Source organism: Pongo abelii, chromosome 4 (assembly GCF_028885655.2).
Source record: "Pongo abelii isolate AG06213 chromosome 4, NHGRI_mPonAbe1-v2.0_pri, whole genome shotgun sequence".
Taxonomy (NCBI): domain Eukaryota; kingdom Metazoa; phylum Chordata; class Mammalia; order Primates; family Hominidae; genus Pongo; species Pongo abelii.
In genome coordinates this window covers 164,793,093-164,806,511 of record NC_071989.2, presented here as the reverse complement: position 1 = coordinate 164,806,511, position 13,419 = coordinate 164,793,093, and the positions used below count along the sequence as shown (strand labels likewise).

Genomic DNA, 13,419 nt, shown 5'->3' with positions numbered 1-13,419 from the left:
TCTCACTATGTCACCCAGTCTGCAGTGCAATGGCACAGTCATATCTCACTGTAACCTCAAATTCCTGGACGCAAGCAATCTCTTCACCTTAGCCTCCTGAGTATCTAGGACTATAGGTACATGCTACGATGCCTGGCTAATTTCTTTTCTTTTCTTTTCTGTTTTATTTTATTTTAGAAACAGGGTCTTGCTATGTTGCCCAGGCTGGTCTTGAACTCCTGACCTCGTGCAATCTTCTCGTCTTGGCCTCTCAAATCACTAGGATTACAGGCATGAGCCTCAATGTCTGGATTACTCTATTTTATGGACTCATTTATGTATAATGACAGCTATTTTAAGTTTAGTTTTTAAATTAATGTTATATCTATTTTTTCCATTTTGTAGATTTCAAATGCAGTAATTAAAACCTCAGTAACTCTGTTTATGATTTTTTGAAAAAGTTTTTTTCCCTTTTGATGTCACATGCTTATGTATTTGTGTATGTATTCACTATATACATGTACAAATACACACATACACACACACACTAAGGCATATAGGTCATCAATATTCTTAGATTGTCCTAGTTTTTAGACATCAAATTTTTATAAGCTCCCTTATTTTTCAGAGATCAGGTTGAGCAGTGGTTTTTAAGTTTTAGCAAAGCATATGAATTATCTAGATGGCTTATTAAACAAAAACAGATTTCTGGATCTTACTCCAAGAAGTTTGACTTAGTAAAGTCAAATAGTAAGCCTGGGAAACGGTCGAAGAATTTGCATGCCTAACAAGCTCAGATGATGCTGATGCTGCTGACTTACAAAACATACTTTAAACAGCATAGGCTTAGAAGAATTAGATGGCCTTTCTAATGTTCATACAGGAGCTTTATTGGAACTTTGATTTGCCTTTTCTAAAGACTAGTTCCATAGCCACTAATTTATAGTGTCTTCACTTGAAAAGACATCTGAAAAATCTATTCCATGCACCAGAACCCAGGAGCCAGGAAGCATTAGGCAGATTGATAGTACCAACACTGCCTCATTTCCTTCTTCTTTCCTGGAAACTGGGTTTTGGTCTGTGAACAGCCACAGGCACATCCTTATATATACTACAGCTGAACAGAGCCCTGTGATGAACATGCACAGCAAAACAGGCATTCTTTTCCCCGCATCCTCTGTGAACAATCAGAGGGAGCTTTATTTTCCCCTTAATGGTTGATTGGTCTCTAAACCAGAAAAATTTTTATAGCCAAGTCCTTTAAAACTTTTCTAAATTTATGTTGTAAGTAGCGGGCATCTAAGTGAATATTCTTGACAGAACAGACATTCTGAATTAAAGTTCGATACTCTCAAAGCCAAAAACCCTCAATAATCAAAATCCCAACTCAAATCTCTAAGCTTCTCTAGGTTTTTGAGGACAAGCAGATAACTTTTTAGTTTTCCTTTCCAATAGATCAAGAATATGTGGAAAGGCCGGGCATGGTGGCTTACGCCTGTAATCCCAGTACTTTGGGAGGCTGAGGTGGTAGGATCACTTGAGGTCAGGAGTTCGAGACCAGTGTGGACAACATGGCGAAACACCATTTCTACTAAAAAATACAAACATATTAGCCAGGCGTGGTGGCAGGCACCTGCAATCCCAGCTACTTAGGAGGCTGAGGCAGAAGAATCACTTGTACCTGGGAGGTGGAGGTTGCAGTGAGCCGAGATTGTGCCATTGTACTCCAGCCTGGGCAACAAAGTGAGACTCCATCTCCAAAAAATAAAAATAAAAATAATAATAAAAAAAGAATGAGTGGGAAGAAGTAACTGTACCACAACTATACATCAATCTTGTAGAATGTTTATACTTGTACAAGGACTCAATAAAGGTACACTGTGTTGTATTTTTCTTTTATGAATGGTTAATTACCTATTTGGTCCTTGAAACCATGTTAATGAAAAATGAACTCCTACTAAGTATTTATACTGAAACTTCCTTAAAGATGCCAAAAAGAGAAAAATAATTAATCTACTTTATAAAAAAAAAAAGACAAAGTTATTCTGACTAGAGAAGGAGGAGTGTGTACTTGAAATGCTCCCTCTTACATGTCCGCCCATCTCTCAGCAGCTTTCTAGCGGTTCTACAAGCAATGTGAACATCACAGCTCTATCATTTATTCACTGGCATTTGGGAATACTAGATAGAAAGTGCTTCATCCTCAAAGGAAGGCCCATTCACGACTAGCTAAGAGCATACACCACACTTACTCTAGCAGTGAGAAATTAAGAAATAAAATGACAGCAGGCCTGTGGCTGTAACTAATGTGATATTCAACAGCTCCACACTTCTACCTTGCACGTGCATGACATATGACTTACGGTGCCAGGAGAAGGCAGCCACTGCCACATCTCACCTACATTGTTCTCCCAGTTCCCGGAAGCCTTTGGGTTATGAAGGATTATTTTTCTTTCTTTTTTGAAGGAGATTAAAAGGGCATCAAATGAGTCACCAATGGAATTTTCAGAGACATCCTACAACTTCTCTTGAACATGCCATGTGGTTCTAAGCTGTAAAATCATCTTTTCCCCAGTGCTTTCAACCAGCAGTGAATGCAATCCTACTACTCTCTACAGTGAGCACAGAGACTTAAATTCTACTAAGTGTGGGAATGAGCCTGGCCCCTGACCCTTTCTTGCTACACAGCCTTTGAAAACCTTTTTACTTGTCTCCCCTTTGGTTTCCCAGAACAGAAATCCCTATTCCAGATGGTTGTTATGAGTTGTGCTTATAGTATTTTTTTCAAAGCTCATAGCACAATGCCTGACTCACAATACAGACTCCACAAATGGTGATTCTAAGCATTTTCTCTCTCCCCTCCCTCCATCTGTCCCTCCCTCCCCGACACTCTCTCTCTCTATATATACATATATATGCATATACACATGCATGCACACATACACACACACAGAGATACCATTCAATAAATTATATATATTTATACATACATGTTTTTGTATGTGTATAAGGATGTATTTATATGCATGCAAATGCATACTTTGTTGATTAGTGTCTAATTACCATTACTGTGATAATTATCATTTGAACTAGAAAAAATAATCGAGACTTTCTGACTTCACCTTAGAGTCTGCTCCAGCATGGGTATAAAATAAATACAAAGACAGCTCCCCTAAAGACCTTAAGGAATAACAAAATTTTGTCAGTCTCCTGTGGACACTGTAAATACGAATAAACAGTATATTACACAGCACCACTTCTTTACTCATCTCTTTACCTGAAGTCTTTTATCACATAAGTATCTACCCCCATTTCTCTTTTCTTTCTAGCTGAGACACCTGCACAAACCTCTCTGCATGCTTTGTCTTTGCCCTCTGACCACCTCTTTATTATATAGACAATGCAGGCTTCCTTCAGTTTCTACCATTGTATCTTTACCTGTGGTAACACATCTCATAAGTGATGGGATCTTTTCAAGATAGAAAAGATCTTTCCTTTAAGAGACAAAGTAAAGAGAAGAAGGTCAGGGAAAGGGGGAGGAGACAGGCTGCAAATATGGATAAATATCTTTAAATGTTCACATTTGTCTCAGAAAATAATAAAGTCACAAACTCATACCTTAGCAGTACTAATCTTTTTGAATCCTGGACATAAATTTCAGGGCAACATTGGGATTAAGAAAATCCCCTCAGGCCACCACAAAAGGGATGGTTGTCTCAGCCTTCACACAGGTTCCAGTATATCCTTCTCCAAATCCCTGAGGATGGAGGTTTCTTCCAAGTCTACAAAATCAACAGAGAAAGACAATGTCCATAAAGAAAAACAAAAACAAGACAGAGTGATATTAAATTAAAGCCCATTTGGTTTGGAGAGACTAAACAAAAGATACTTTAAATTCTGTTTGTCATAAAACTGCATAATGCCTGAATGGATTCAGTCTTGACTGAATTAAAGAATCATACCAAAAAAAAAAATGTCATAGTATATCAAGGCTGGAAGGTATTTTAGGACTTAACAAATCAAATTTGCTCATTTAACTTACAGGGAAACTGAGGATGGGAGAGCAAAAGTGATTTTCCATGATAATTCATTATCTGTGGCATAGTTCAATCCATGTGTCAAGCAAATCTTTAGTATACAAAAACAATGTGTTTAACACTGGTCTATCATCAAAGCAAGACAAGGAGACTGTGCATCACTCCACCTTGAAATACCTCCCGCATTTGACTTCTAAGGTACCAATCTTACTGCTACCACTGGCCACTCTATCTTGGCTACCTCTGCTGCATCTTTTCAACCTCCCAATTTCCAACATAAGGAGATCTTAGGGCTCAGTCCTGAGCCTCTTCTCTATACACACTTTCTCAGCAGGTACATCTTCCAGGTCCACAGCTTGAGATACCATTTATACTCTGACAACTCTGAGATTTGTCTCCAGGCCCAGATATTTCCCTGAACTCTAAACTCAATCAACTGACTCTTCAACAACTCTACTTGGGCATGTCAGATATAACATGATCCAACTGAGGTCATGACTTAGTCACCAGCACCACCAGCTTCCACCTGGAAAATACTAAAGCCCTCCTTCTTCTAAGTTTATGCCTTCTCAGTCAATGGCAATTTTATTCACCCAGTTGGTCAGGCCTAAACCCTCCGAGTAAACCTTGATGCCTGTCTTGCCTATATACCTCACATTGTCCATTTCATCAGCACATTCTGGTGGCACTATCTTCAGAATAAATCCAGCAGCTGATCATTTTTTTACTACATCTTTTACTACCATGCTGGTGCAAGACATTATTAAAGATCTACAAGATTGCACACTAGGCTCTCTCAGACTACAGCTGGTACTCTCCACCAGACCCATGTAAGAGAATGACACTCCCCTACTCAGAAACCTTCCACCTCACTCAGACTCAAAGTTAAAGTTGTCACAATGGCCATAAAGATCCTGCTTGATGTTTGATGCATCTCTCTTACCACCATCCTCATCTTCCACTCTTCTCCCCGTCATGTATTCGTCTCTAGCCATGCTGCTCCTCTAACACACCTCTGACTCTATTAGGAGCCTCTGAACTCATCATTCCCTCTACCTGGGAAACTTCTCCTCACTGTTTCATGTCTTTGCTCAAATGTTACCTTTCCAGTGAGGACCCTTGTAAAATTACCCTGCTTAAAATTGCAAACTCATACCACATATCTCATCCCTCTTTCTCTAGATTTAAAAGTCTTTTTGATGTATTACATGTCTACCTGTTTATTATCTGTCATCCCCCAATAAAATGTAAACTCCATGCATGCAAGAAATTCTATCTCTGGTATTCTGCTATGTCTCCAGCACTTCACTTCACTGATAGCCTTGCACAAAGGTGGAGCTCAATAAATATTTTTTGAATGAATGAATAAGCAGACAGTAAGGTTAAGTAAACCTTCTCATGGCCACTCAGCTGATAAGTGGCTGAGCCTGGTTTGAACCAAAAGCGTTCCATCTCCAGTATTTTTGACAACTATGAAATACTGACTAGATGAATGTCTTCTAGTGTTGGGCTTAGGAAGAGGATTGGTATAGTCTGGAGTGTGATGCAAAAGATGAATGTTAGTTGTATTTGTGAAGCTAGCAAACAAAAGCCCCAAAACTATTTCTAGGAGATACTCTAAAGAGTATGTGTGGCATGTATTGGGATGACTCTGCTTACAGGCTAATACTGAAATCTCATTGTTATTTTCATCATGTCGTTTTCAGATTTTCTGCCTTTGCTTCCATGCCATTATTTCTTGTCATTCCCTCAACTCTCAGTCCCTGCTTTACTATAAAAAGTATGAAGTAAAGGAATCCAGGGTTAGACAACAAAAAAGGGAAGAGATGTGTTTAGGGAAAAGGTATTGGGCAGTCATCAAAGGACTTTAGATCTAAACCTAATTTGGTCACCAATTTGTCATTTGCCTTTAGGGTTGTCCCTTCCTCTCCCTGGGGTACCCCTCATTTTTATTTTGTTACCCCTCATTGGGGTAACATAAATACCTTCAAAGATCTTTAGCTCCCAAAAATGATCATTTTCTTTTTTTAACTAATAAAAGGCTCCCTTATCCTCAGTAGTCTAAAAGTGGTTAGGAAATATGGTGCAATGTTTAAGAACTAGGCTTTGGGGTTTACTACTGTGGTTCAGGTTCCGGTTCCACCACTGTGGAACCCTGGCCAAGATAATCAAATTCTGTAAGTATCATATTTCTTTTCTATAAAAGAGAGATGATGAAAATACCTATCCCTGTAGGATGTTTATGCAAAAGAAATGAAGTCATAGGTAAATCATTCATTACTGTGTATAATGTTAGTGCTCAATAAACTTTTACTGTTCTTTATTTTTAAAGTTTTTACTGCTGCAGGCTTACATTTTGCATGATATTTCATAAATGTATCTACCTTCATCTTACTTCCCACTGGAGTCTGAATCTTTCCATCTTTTATCATATGACATTGCTTTTGTAGCCCTTAATGACTTTGGGCAACTTTGTCTGGACCATCTCCAGGATCAGTTGTATGCAGTTACCCCAGCTGCCCCCACATTCCTGGGCAGATGGCAGAACATTGTAACATGATAAAGTCATGTTTTCTGATTCATTTATTGTCTGCTTTCTCGTACCCGGCAATTTGAGGATGATTTTGGCCTCGGTTTTGGAATGTCAAGCCACAGTCTACAATTATTCCTGCATTCTGAAGCCAAGAGACATAACACTGGAAGCAAACAATGCTGTAATTCAGCACAATGATAGATGGAGTTATTAAAGAAATTGTGCTGACTGCTTTGAGAATTCTAGTCTCAAGTCTATCCAAATGCATCTTTCTTTCTTCTTTTCTTAACTGATATTAAGGAACTGTCTATGTTCAGGTAGTAATGACATAAAAATATGTCACCTACCTTTCAGGTTTAGTTACATCCCAACCTAATAAATAGTTACAATGCTTCAGAGAAAAGGTACTTACAATCCATTCTAAGTCATCCAAGGACACGATCCAAAGCACATTTACAAAGCAAATGTTTATGAAATATATAATCTTTGCCATGCACTTTGTTAAAGACCGGGGTTATGGTAGAGGATAATAGTGACTTTATTCCTACCTTCATTAAACCTTTGTTCCAGCAGTTTTTGTTTATCTTTTGTAATTTCCTAACTTTGCCCAGATATGAGTAGACATGACAAATTCCCACAAATTTGTTGATTCTCTCAAGTAGTGATATAGTGTGTGCTGACATAAATATCTCAATTTCTGCTTGATAGAGAGAGACAATTCTATAATTCTTAGTTTTCTTGGGAATAACACTCATTTCCTTACTTTGCTCCTCACCTCCCACCCATACACACCTCTTTCTGCTTTATTTCCCTCCTTCAACAAAGAAACAAAAAAGTATTCACCAAATTCCACTATCCATTAACAAGATGCCTCACGGCACAGTAAAGGACACTAGGTCCAGAGGGCACAGCTTCAGAAATTAGCTTTTTTGAAATCCTTGGAAATAATAAAGGGATTAATGCTATTATATGGTAAAATAAAATGAGAAAGTATATACTAGGAATAATGTGAAACAAAATAATGTCAAGAAAGAACAACATATGTCTTAAATCACCAGTGTCTGCATGGGAGAGTGCTAATCATAGAGGTAGGTGGGATCTCTGCCTGTCAGGCAGCCTTGAACGCTTCAGGGAATCTGTCATTTTTCAAGAGGTATCAATTAGTGGTTGCTCTGATGGCAGAGTGTGAACCACACCTCTCTAATGGTTAGGTTGTATTAAAAATGATTCCTGTGAGCATAAAGCACACGCAGACACGGGTTTCACAGATACCCTGGCACCAAGACAGACTCCCAAGAGAGGTGGGCATCCCGAGAAGGCAGAACCAGGGAGAGTGGGAGCAGCAGAAGGTATTAGCAACTCTAAGTGGGTCTTAAGATTTTTGAGCAGAAGTGTGCTGGGGGAAAGGATGAACTATGGATCCAAATGTATCTAATGATGAATTTAAATTTAAAACTATGCCAACAGATTTGGGTCCTACTGGGAATTAAAGAAGCATTGCTGTAAAGATTTACCTCTTAAGAAGTGTGATAGTGGAGATACCATATAGGTATACACACCTACACACAGAATTCCTGTTGCCAACAAGGCTTCCCAATATGTGTATTACTCTATTTGCATAGAAGGAAATTGAGTTTGGAGACGTGAAGTAATCTGATTGAAATCACATAACTAGGAAGTGACAAGTAAGGATTCAAACTCAGAACTCACCCTGGAGCATACTGACATTCACCAAACGTGCTGAAAATCACCATTGCTTCTTTCCTAGGTTTTATTTCTGATTAAACCTAGTTCTGACACTCAGAAATGACACAACTTAAAATCCAAAGGAATATCTCAGTCTCCTAATAGTCTAACTGAAAACTGGCCCAGCTCAGTCTCTGCTGAGAATAGTAAAGGCACCCAAATAGAAGAAGGTACATTTCCTCAAAAGGCCTAGAGGTGGTCACACTACATACTGGAATGAGCTACATGGAGTGTAAACCCAGCACCAAGTCACCACAGGTGGTCAGCCTCAGTTGCAAAATATTGATTATATTTTCTAGCAGGTGATAATACTCAAAGTAGGGGCTATAAAACATAAAATACTTTGGGCATCTAGGTGTCCAACTGTAACTCGAATCACCAGTTTTGGCTGGCTAAATATTAAAGACCTTCCCTTCTGTTTATTTCTAGTCTAGACAACAAACAAACTGCTGGTGAATAGCAAAATAAAATCTGTACTGCTGGATTTTGAAGATTATAGAAAACATCCAGTGACTTTTAGATATCTAATCTCTTGCCAGTGCATTAGCATTATTTTCCTTCCTGGTTAGCCTTTTAAATTGAATGGTGAAATCAAAGGAACTTTGGAAAAAATGTCACTGAATGTTAAAATGAGGCTTTAGGAAATTTCCTGGCACCTGGGCTAATTGCTGATTTATAGCCTTCTTGGCTAGTTAATGAAATATGTGTCTCTCATAAACTTTTAAACATGGGTTAGACATTGCTGGTGTGCAAGCAGTAAAAGTAGATGTCCTTTTAGAATTGAATGTACACAGAATAGATGCCCGCCCTGACTCTTCTCTGTGTGCATCCACCCGGCACCTCTTCAAGTCTGACATTTTCTAATTTAGCTGTCTAGAAATACAGGTCCCCCCTTTGCCTTAAGAAATTGGTCTTTGTTACCAGGGAAGTGGTCCCCATTCCTAGCCAAACAGTAAGAGTATATATGATTTCCCTAAATACATCCACTTTTTGTAGGATTCACACATTCAGACACCACACCCCATAAGCTTCCATGCATGCCAGTGCACCCACACACCATGTACATACCAATAAAATTCTCAGGGCAGCCTGCTATCCCATACAGCCTCAAATCTAGACAGTGGGCCCTCTGTGCTGCCTCGAAACCAGGCAATGGCTGACTTCACTACACTCTCCTTACTTGCTAGTGTGAAGGAAGAATTGGACCACATACTTAGACAGATGGGTGATTAAATTACCAGGGGCTATTTTTGCTAGCTTTCCATGTATCTCTAGATACCCAACACAATTTTTTAAAATGATCAGAATCACTGATATCAGCGAAAATAGATCAGCATCACCTTATCCCCAGAACAGCAGTCTTGGATCTCCTGTTCTTAGTGACACATGAAGTCAGATCCACAATATTACACCACTGTGAACACACAAAAAGGATGCTCAGCAAAAACCTGTCATTCTAGGAGACTATCAACAAGGATATTATTTTGCCTTGATATCATAAAATGCAAAGATAATACTGGCTGAAAGCATTAGATCCCTGCCTAGGTTTGATTCCTGGCTGAGCCACCCCCAAGTTGTGTCCTTGGGCATGTTATTTAACCTCTCAGTGCTTCTTCTGCATCACAGACACCATGGTGATATCCATCTCAAAGAGTTATTTGTGATAATCAGTTTTAAAGCACTTAGAACAGCATCTAGAAAGGACCTAAGTATGCAATTGTTTGCTGCCAATATTCATTGTCAAATGATTTTTGGGATTTAATTTTTGCTTTAGTAAAATCCTTCCAAAATAAAGTCAGCTGACCAGTTACAGAAAGGAGGAAAACAGGAAAAAACACAAATATAAGACATTTCATCTAGTCAGGACATACAAACCCTTGAGAGCTGGGTTGAAGTTCAATGGGTATTAGATTTAAGTAAAACCTCCTCAAGGGGCCTTGAATTAATACAATGGTGCCATGCTGGGTCTGAATTCTCTTACCTATAAAATGGGCATAACACCTTAGTTGTATTTTACAAGGGTTTTAGGAGGATGAAAAAAATAGTAATATGGGCAACAATGTGTTTGCATCTTCCCTACTAGACCAAATGATTCAGAGTATGGACTCTGTTTCATGTCCATTTCTTAGAGGCACAGAGTAAGTATGTAATACAGAGCCATTGTATAGGCATATTATCTGTATAGGAAAATGAATCAATCACTTATGTATGATACCCTCCACTGACTGATGTCTGAACAAAACTACACAATTTCCTTGTTAACTCTATGGTGGCAAGCAGGAAAGGGGGACCTGTAGAGACTGACCTGCCACACTGATGTGTTGAGTAAACCCAAAGAGTCTGAATTACTGCCCAACCCCCAAGCCATTAACAAAGCACAATTGACTATCATCATTATCGGCACTCAACAAGAAGAGTCTCAGAAACTATTATTTATTGAGCTTGTATGTGCCAGCTCTGTGTTCAGCTTGTATTTTCTCATGAAATCTTTCCAATAAACTAATGAGACAATATTGTTAGGATTCCCACTTTGTAGATGGGGAATGGGAAGCCTCGGAGTGTTAAAGTAACTTGCGTAACATTATAGAGCATAGATTAGAATGCAGGAGAGTCTTGAGTCCAGGGTCTGGGCTTCCAATCACTGTGTTAGGCTTTTTCCTGCTGAGACCTGAACTCATCTTTGCCTGTGATAAAAATTGTAAACATGTTTTCCAAGTTTGTTATTTATCTCCTTACATTGCTTATGGTATTTTGTGAGTACTCTTTTCATCTCATAAGAGCAAAGAGTTAATATTCCTAACATATAAACATTTTTTGGAGATAGAAGAGAAAAATTCTAGTAAGTGTCTAGAAAAATAGGCAAGGAGATGTCAATAGGAAATTTAAAGAAAAATAAGTGCATAGTCTGTGAGCTTGGCCACATATATAATAAGAGAAATGCAAATTAAGGATAGAAAAATTAGAGCATCACCAAGAATAATAACTGCAAAGGATCAGAACACTGCAGATATATTTAAATCTATGAGATCATAATAATACTAAGAAAAAAAGAAGACAGAAAACCTCTTATTGATCATCTTTAGAGAACCAGATCATTATTTTGAAAATGGTAAATAATAGAAAAACAAGCTGCCTTTCCTTGTGGTCTATAATCAAATACTGATAAAAGTTTCCATTTGTAGAAGTTTTGCACCAAAAATGAAGACAAAATAATAAAATTTTAAGATCAAAATTTTGTAGCCCCTAATAAAATAGTAGATCTAGGCAATAATTATCAATGGCTGCTAACATTTCAAAAGTAAGAAGACATCATTGCCTCCTGATGGAAGTATGTAGCTTTATAGGTGAAGCTACGTGTGATCAAAAACATGCAACCTAAATTACATCAAGTGGTTATCCTTAAATCTCATTTATAGGAAATCCAGGTGACTGAGAAATATGCTGTAAATAATATCAGAGGGTTGAAATTGGCAACATCCAGACTGTGAGACTGTCTGTAGGACAAATAACCCCATTGTCTTCCACATATAAATTACAAGAAAAATAACAGTGATGGGAAAACTATGGATTAATAGAGACTTAGGAGACAAGAAAGTCTATTTTAATGGATGAAATTCACTTGGATCTTGATTTACAAACAATACGTAAAAACAAAATATAATCGATAATTTGAAAAGTAATTAGATGCTTGATATTGAAGATTTCTTAATGTCTTTGATATAATATCATTCTTATATTTATAAAAAGGATATCATCTTGTAGGGATGAACACTGAACTACTTAAAGAAGTGTTACTATGGGTGGGAATTTGCTCCAATAGGGGTTGGGTAATAATACAAGACTGCCCAGCAACTAGAAACCTTTGAGGTTTGCTTATGGGTAGAGAGGATTTCACTACCCTATCCCCTTACTTTAATATGTTTTAAATTTCCCATAATAAAATTATAAAAAGATAACTATTTGCCAGATATAGGCATATAGCATCTGCATGACAAAGAAAGTTTACCAAAATGATCCTAATAGTCCTCCTCTCAGGGTGGTAAGATTATGCATCATCTGACCTTTTAAATTTTCCAATTTTTCTTAATAATTATTTGATGCACTTACAAACAGAAATGAAAAAGTTAATATAAAAACAATTTATTTCCATATGAGATTTTAAACATCGAAAATATTTTATTGTTTAAACAACTAGGAAGCAAATTTTGCAAAATCTTAAGATTTGCTAAAGCTGGGTGATTAGCACACTGTATTCACCATATAATTTTCCTTAATTTAAAAAATTTAATATTTTATAATACAATATTATAAAAGTTGAAAATAAAATATCTGGACTATTACCTGCTATCCCTGTCTGTTAGGTTATATTGAATACCTTTTCTCCAAAATAGTGTCTCAAAGATAAGTGTGTCACGCAATGCAAAAAATATGTGTAAGAGATTCTAGGAACCTGTCCTATGGCAAAGCCTGTAAGAACATTAATCGATATATCTTTAAATATTCTGATTTTTAAAGGAATGAAAATATGGCTTGTAATTTACTGAAGGAATTTGACTTTCATACTGCTCGATGATTAGGAAAAAGTCTTAATCATTCAGTTAAAAATATTTCAAAAAACAACTGGATGGGGCCTTAGGGACTAGCCAATTGAATCCTATTATTTCATAGATGGGAGGAGAAAGGCTTATCCAAAGCCTTTCTGACCCAATAAATAACTTGGGTCAGATGGATGACAAAAACCCAGGCCTCCAACACCTATTTCTCATCTTTCATGATCATGTTGCACAATGTGGCATTTTATAAAATGCTTTTATGATCCCAGTAAAACCACAAAACTGTATAGATCTATTATCAGAAAAGGGATATGACAAATATGTGGATATATAAAGAGTTGTGGCTTGTGTGAGGGTACCTATGATGGAGAAGAGGGGGCTACGTCTTTATATGTAGATTACTTATTATAGCAGTTATAGGTTCACAGCAAAATCGAATTGAACTTCAGAGAGCTTGCATATATATCCCTTGTGCTCCACCCATCCCTTCAAATGCACAGCATAACCCACCAACTGGCATGCTACATTTCTTACAATTGATGAACCATTACACTGACACACAATTATCCCT

At 37.5% G+C, this 13,419-nt stretch overlaps 1 protein-coding gene across 16 annotated transcripts in view; it reads right to left on the bottom strand.

Moving 5' to 3' along the window:
• The window catches only part of SGCD (sarcoglycan delta), a 1,054,463-nt gene that overhangs the window by 649,880 nt on the left and 391,164 nt on the right, over positions 1–13,419 (bottom strand). For 15 of the 16 annotated variants that reach the window (XM_063724354.1, XM_063724343.1, XM_063724356.1 and 12 more), the window contains one exon: positions 3,598–3,761. The exons of the other annotated variant lie outside the window; for it this stretch is intronic. The gene's annotated coding sequence lies outside the window, so the exon portion shown is untranslated. The remainder of the gene's footprint in view (positions 1–3,597; positions 3,762–13,419) is intronic. 16 annotated transcript variants of the gene reach the window in all.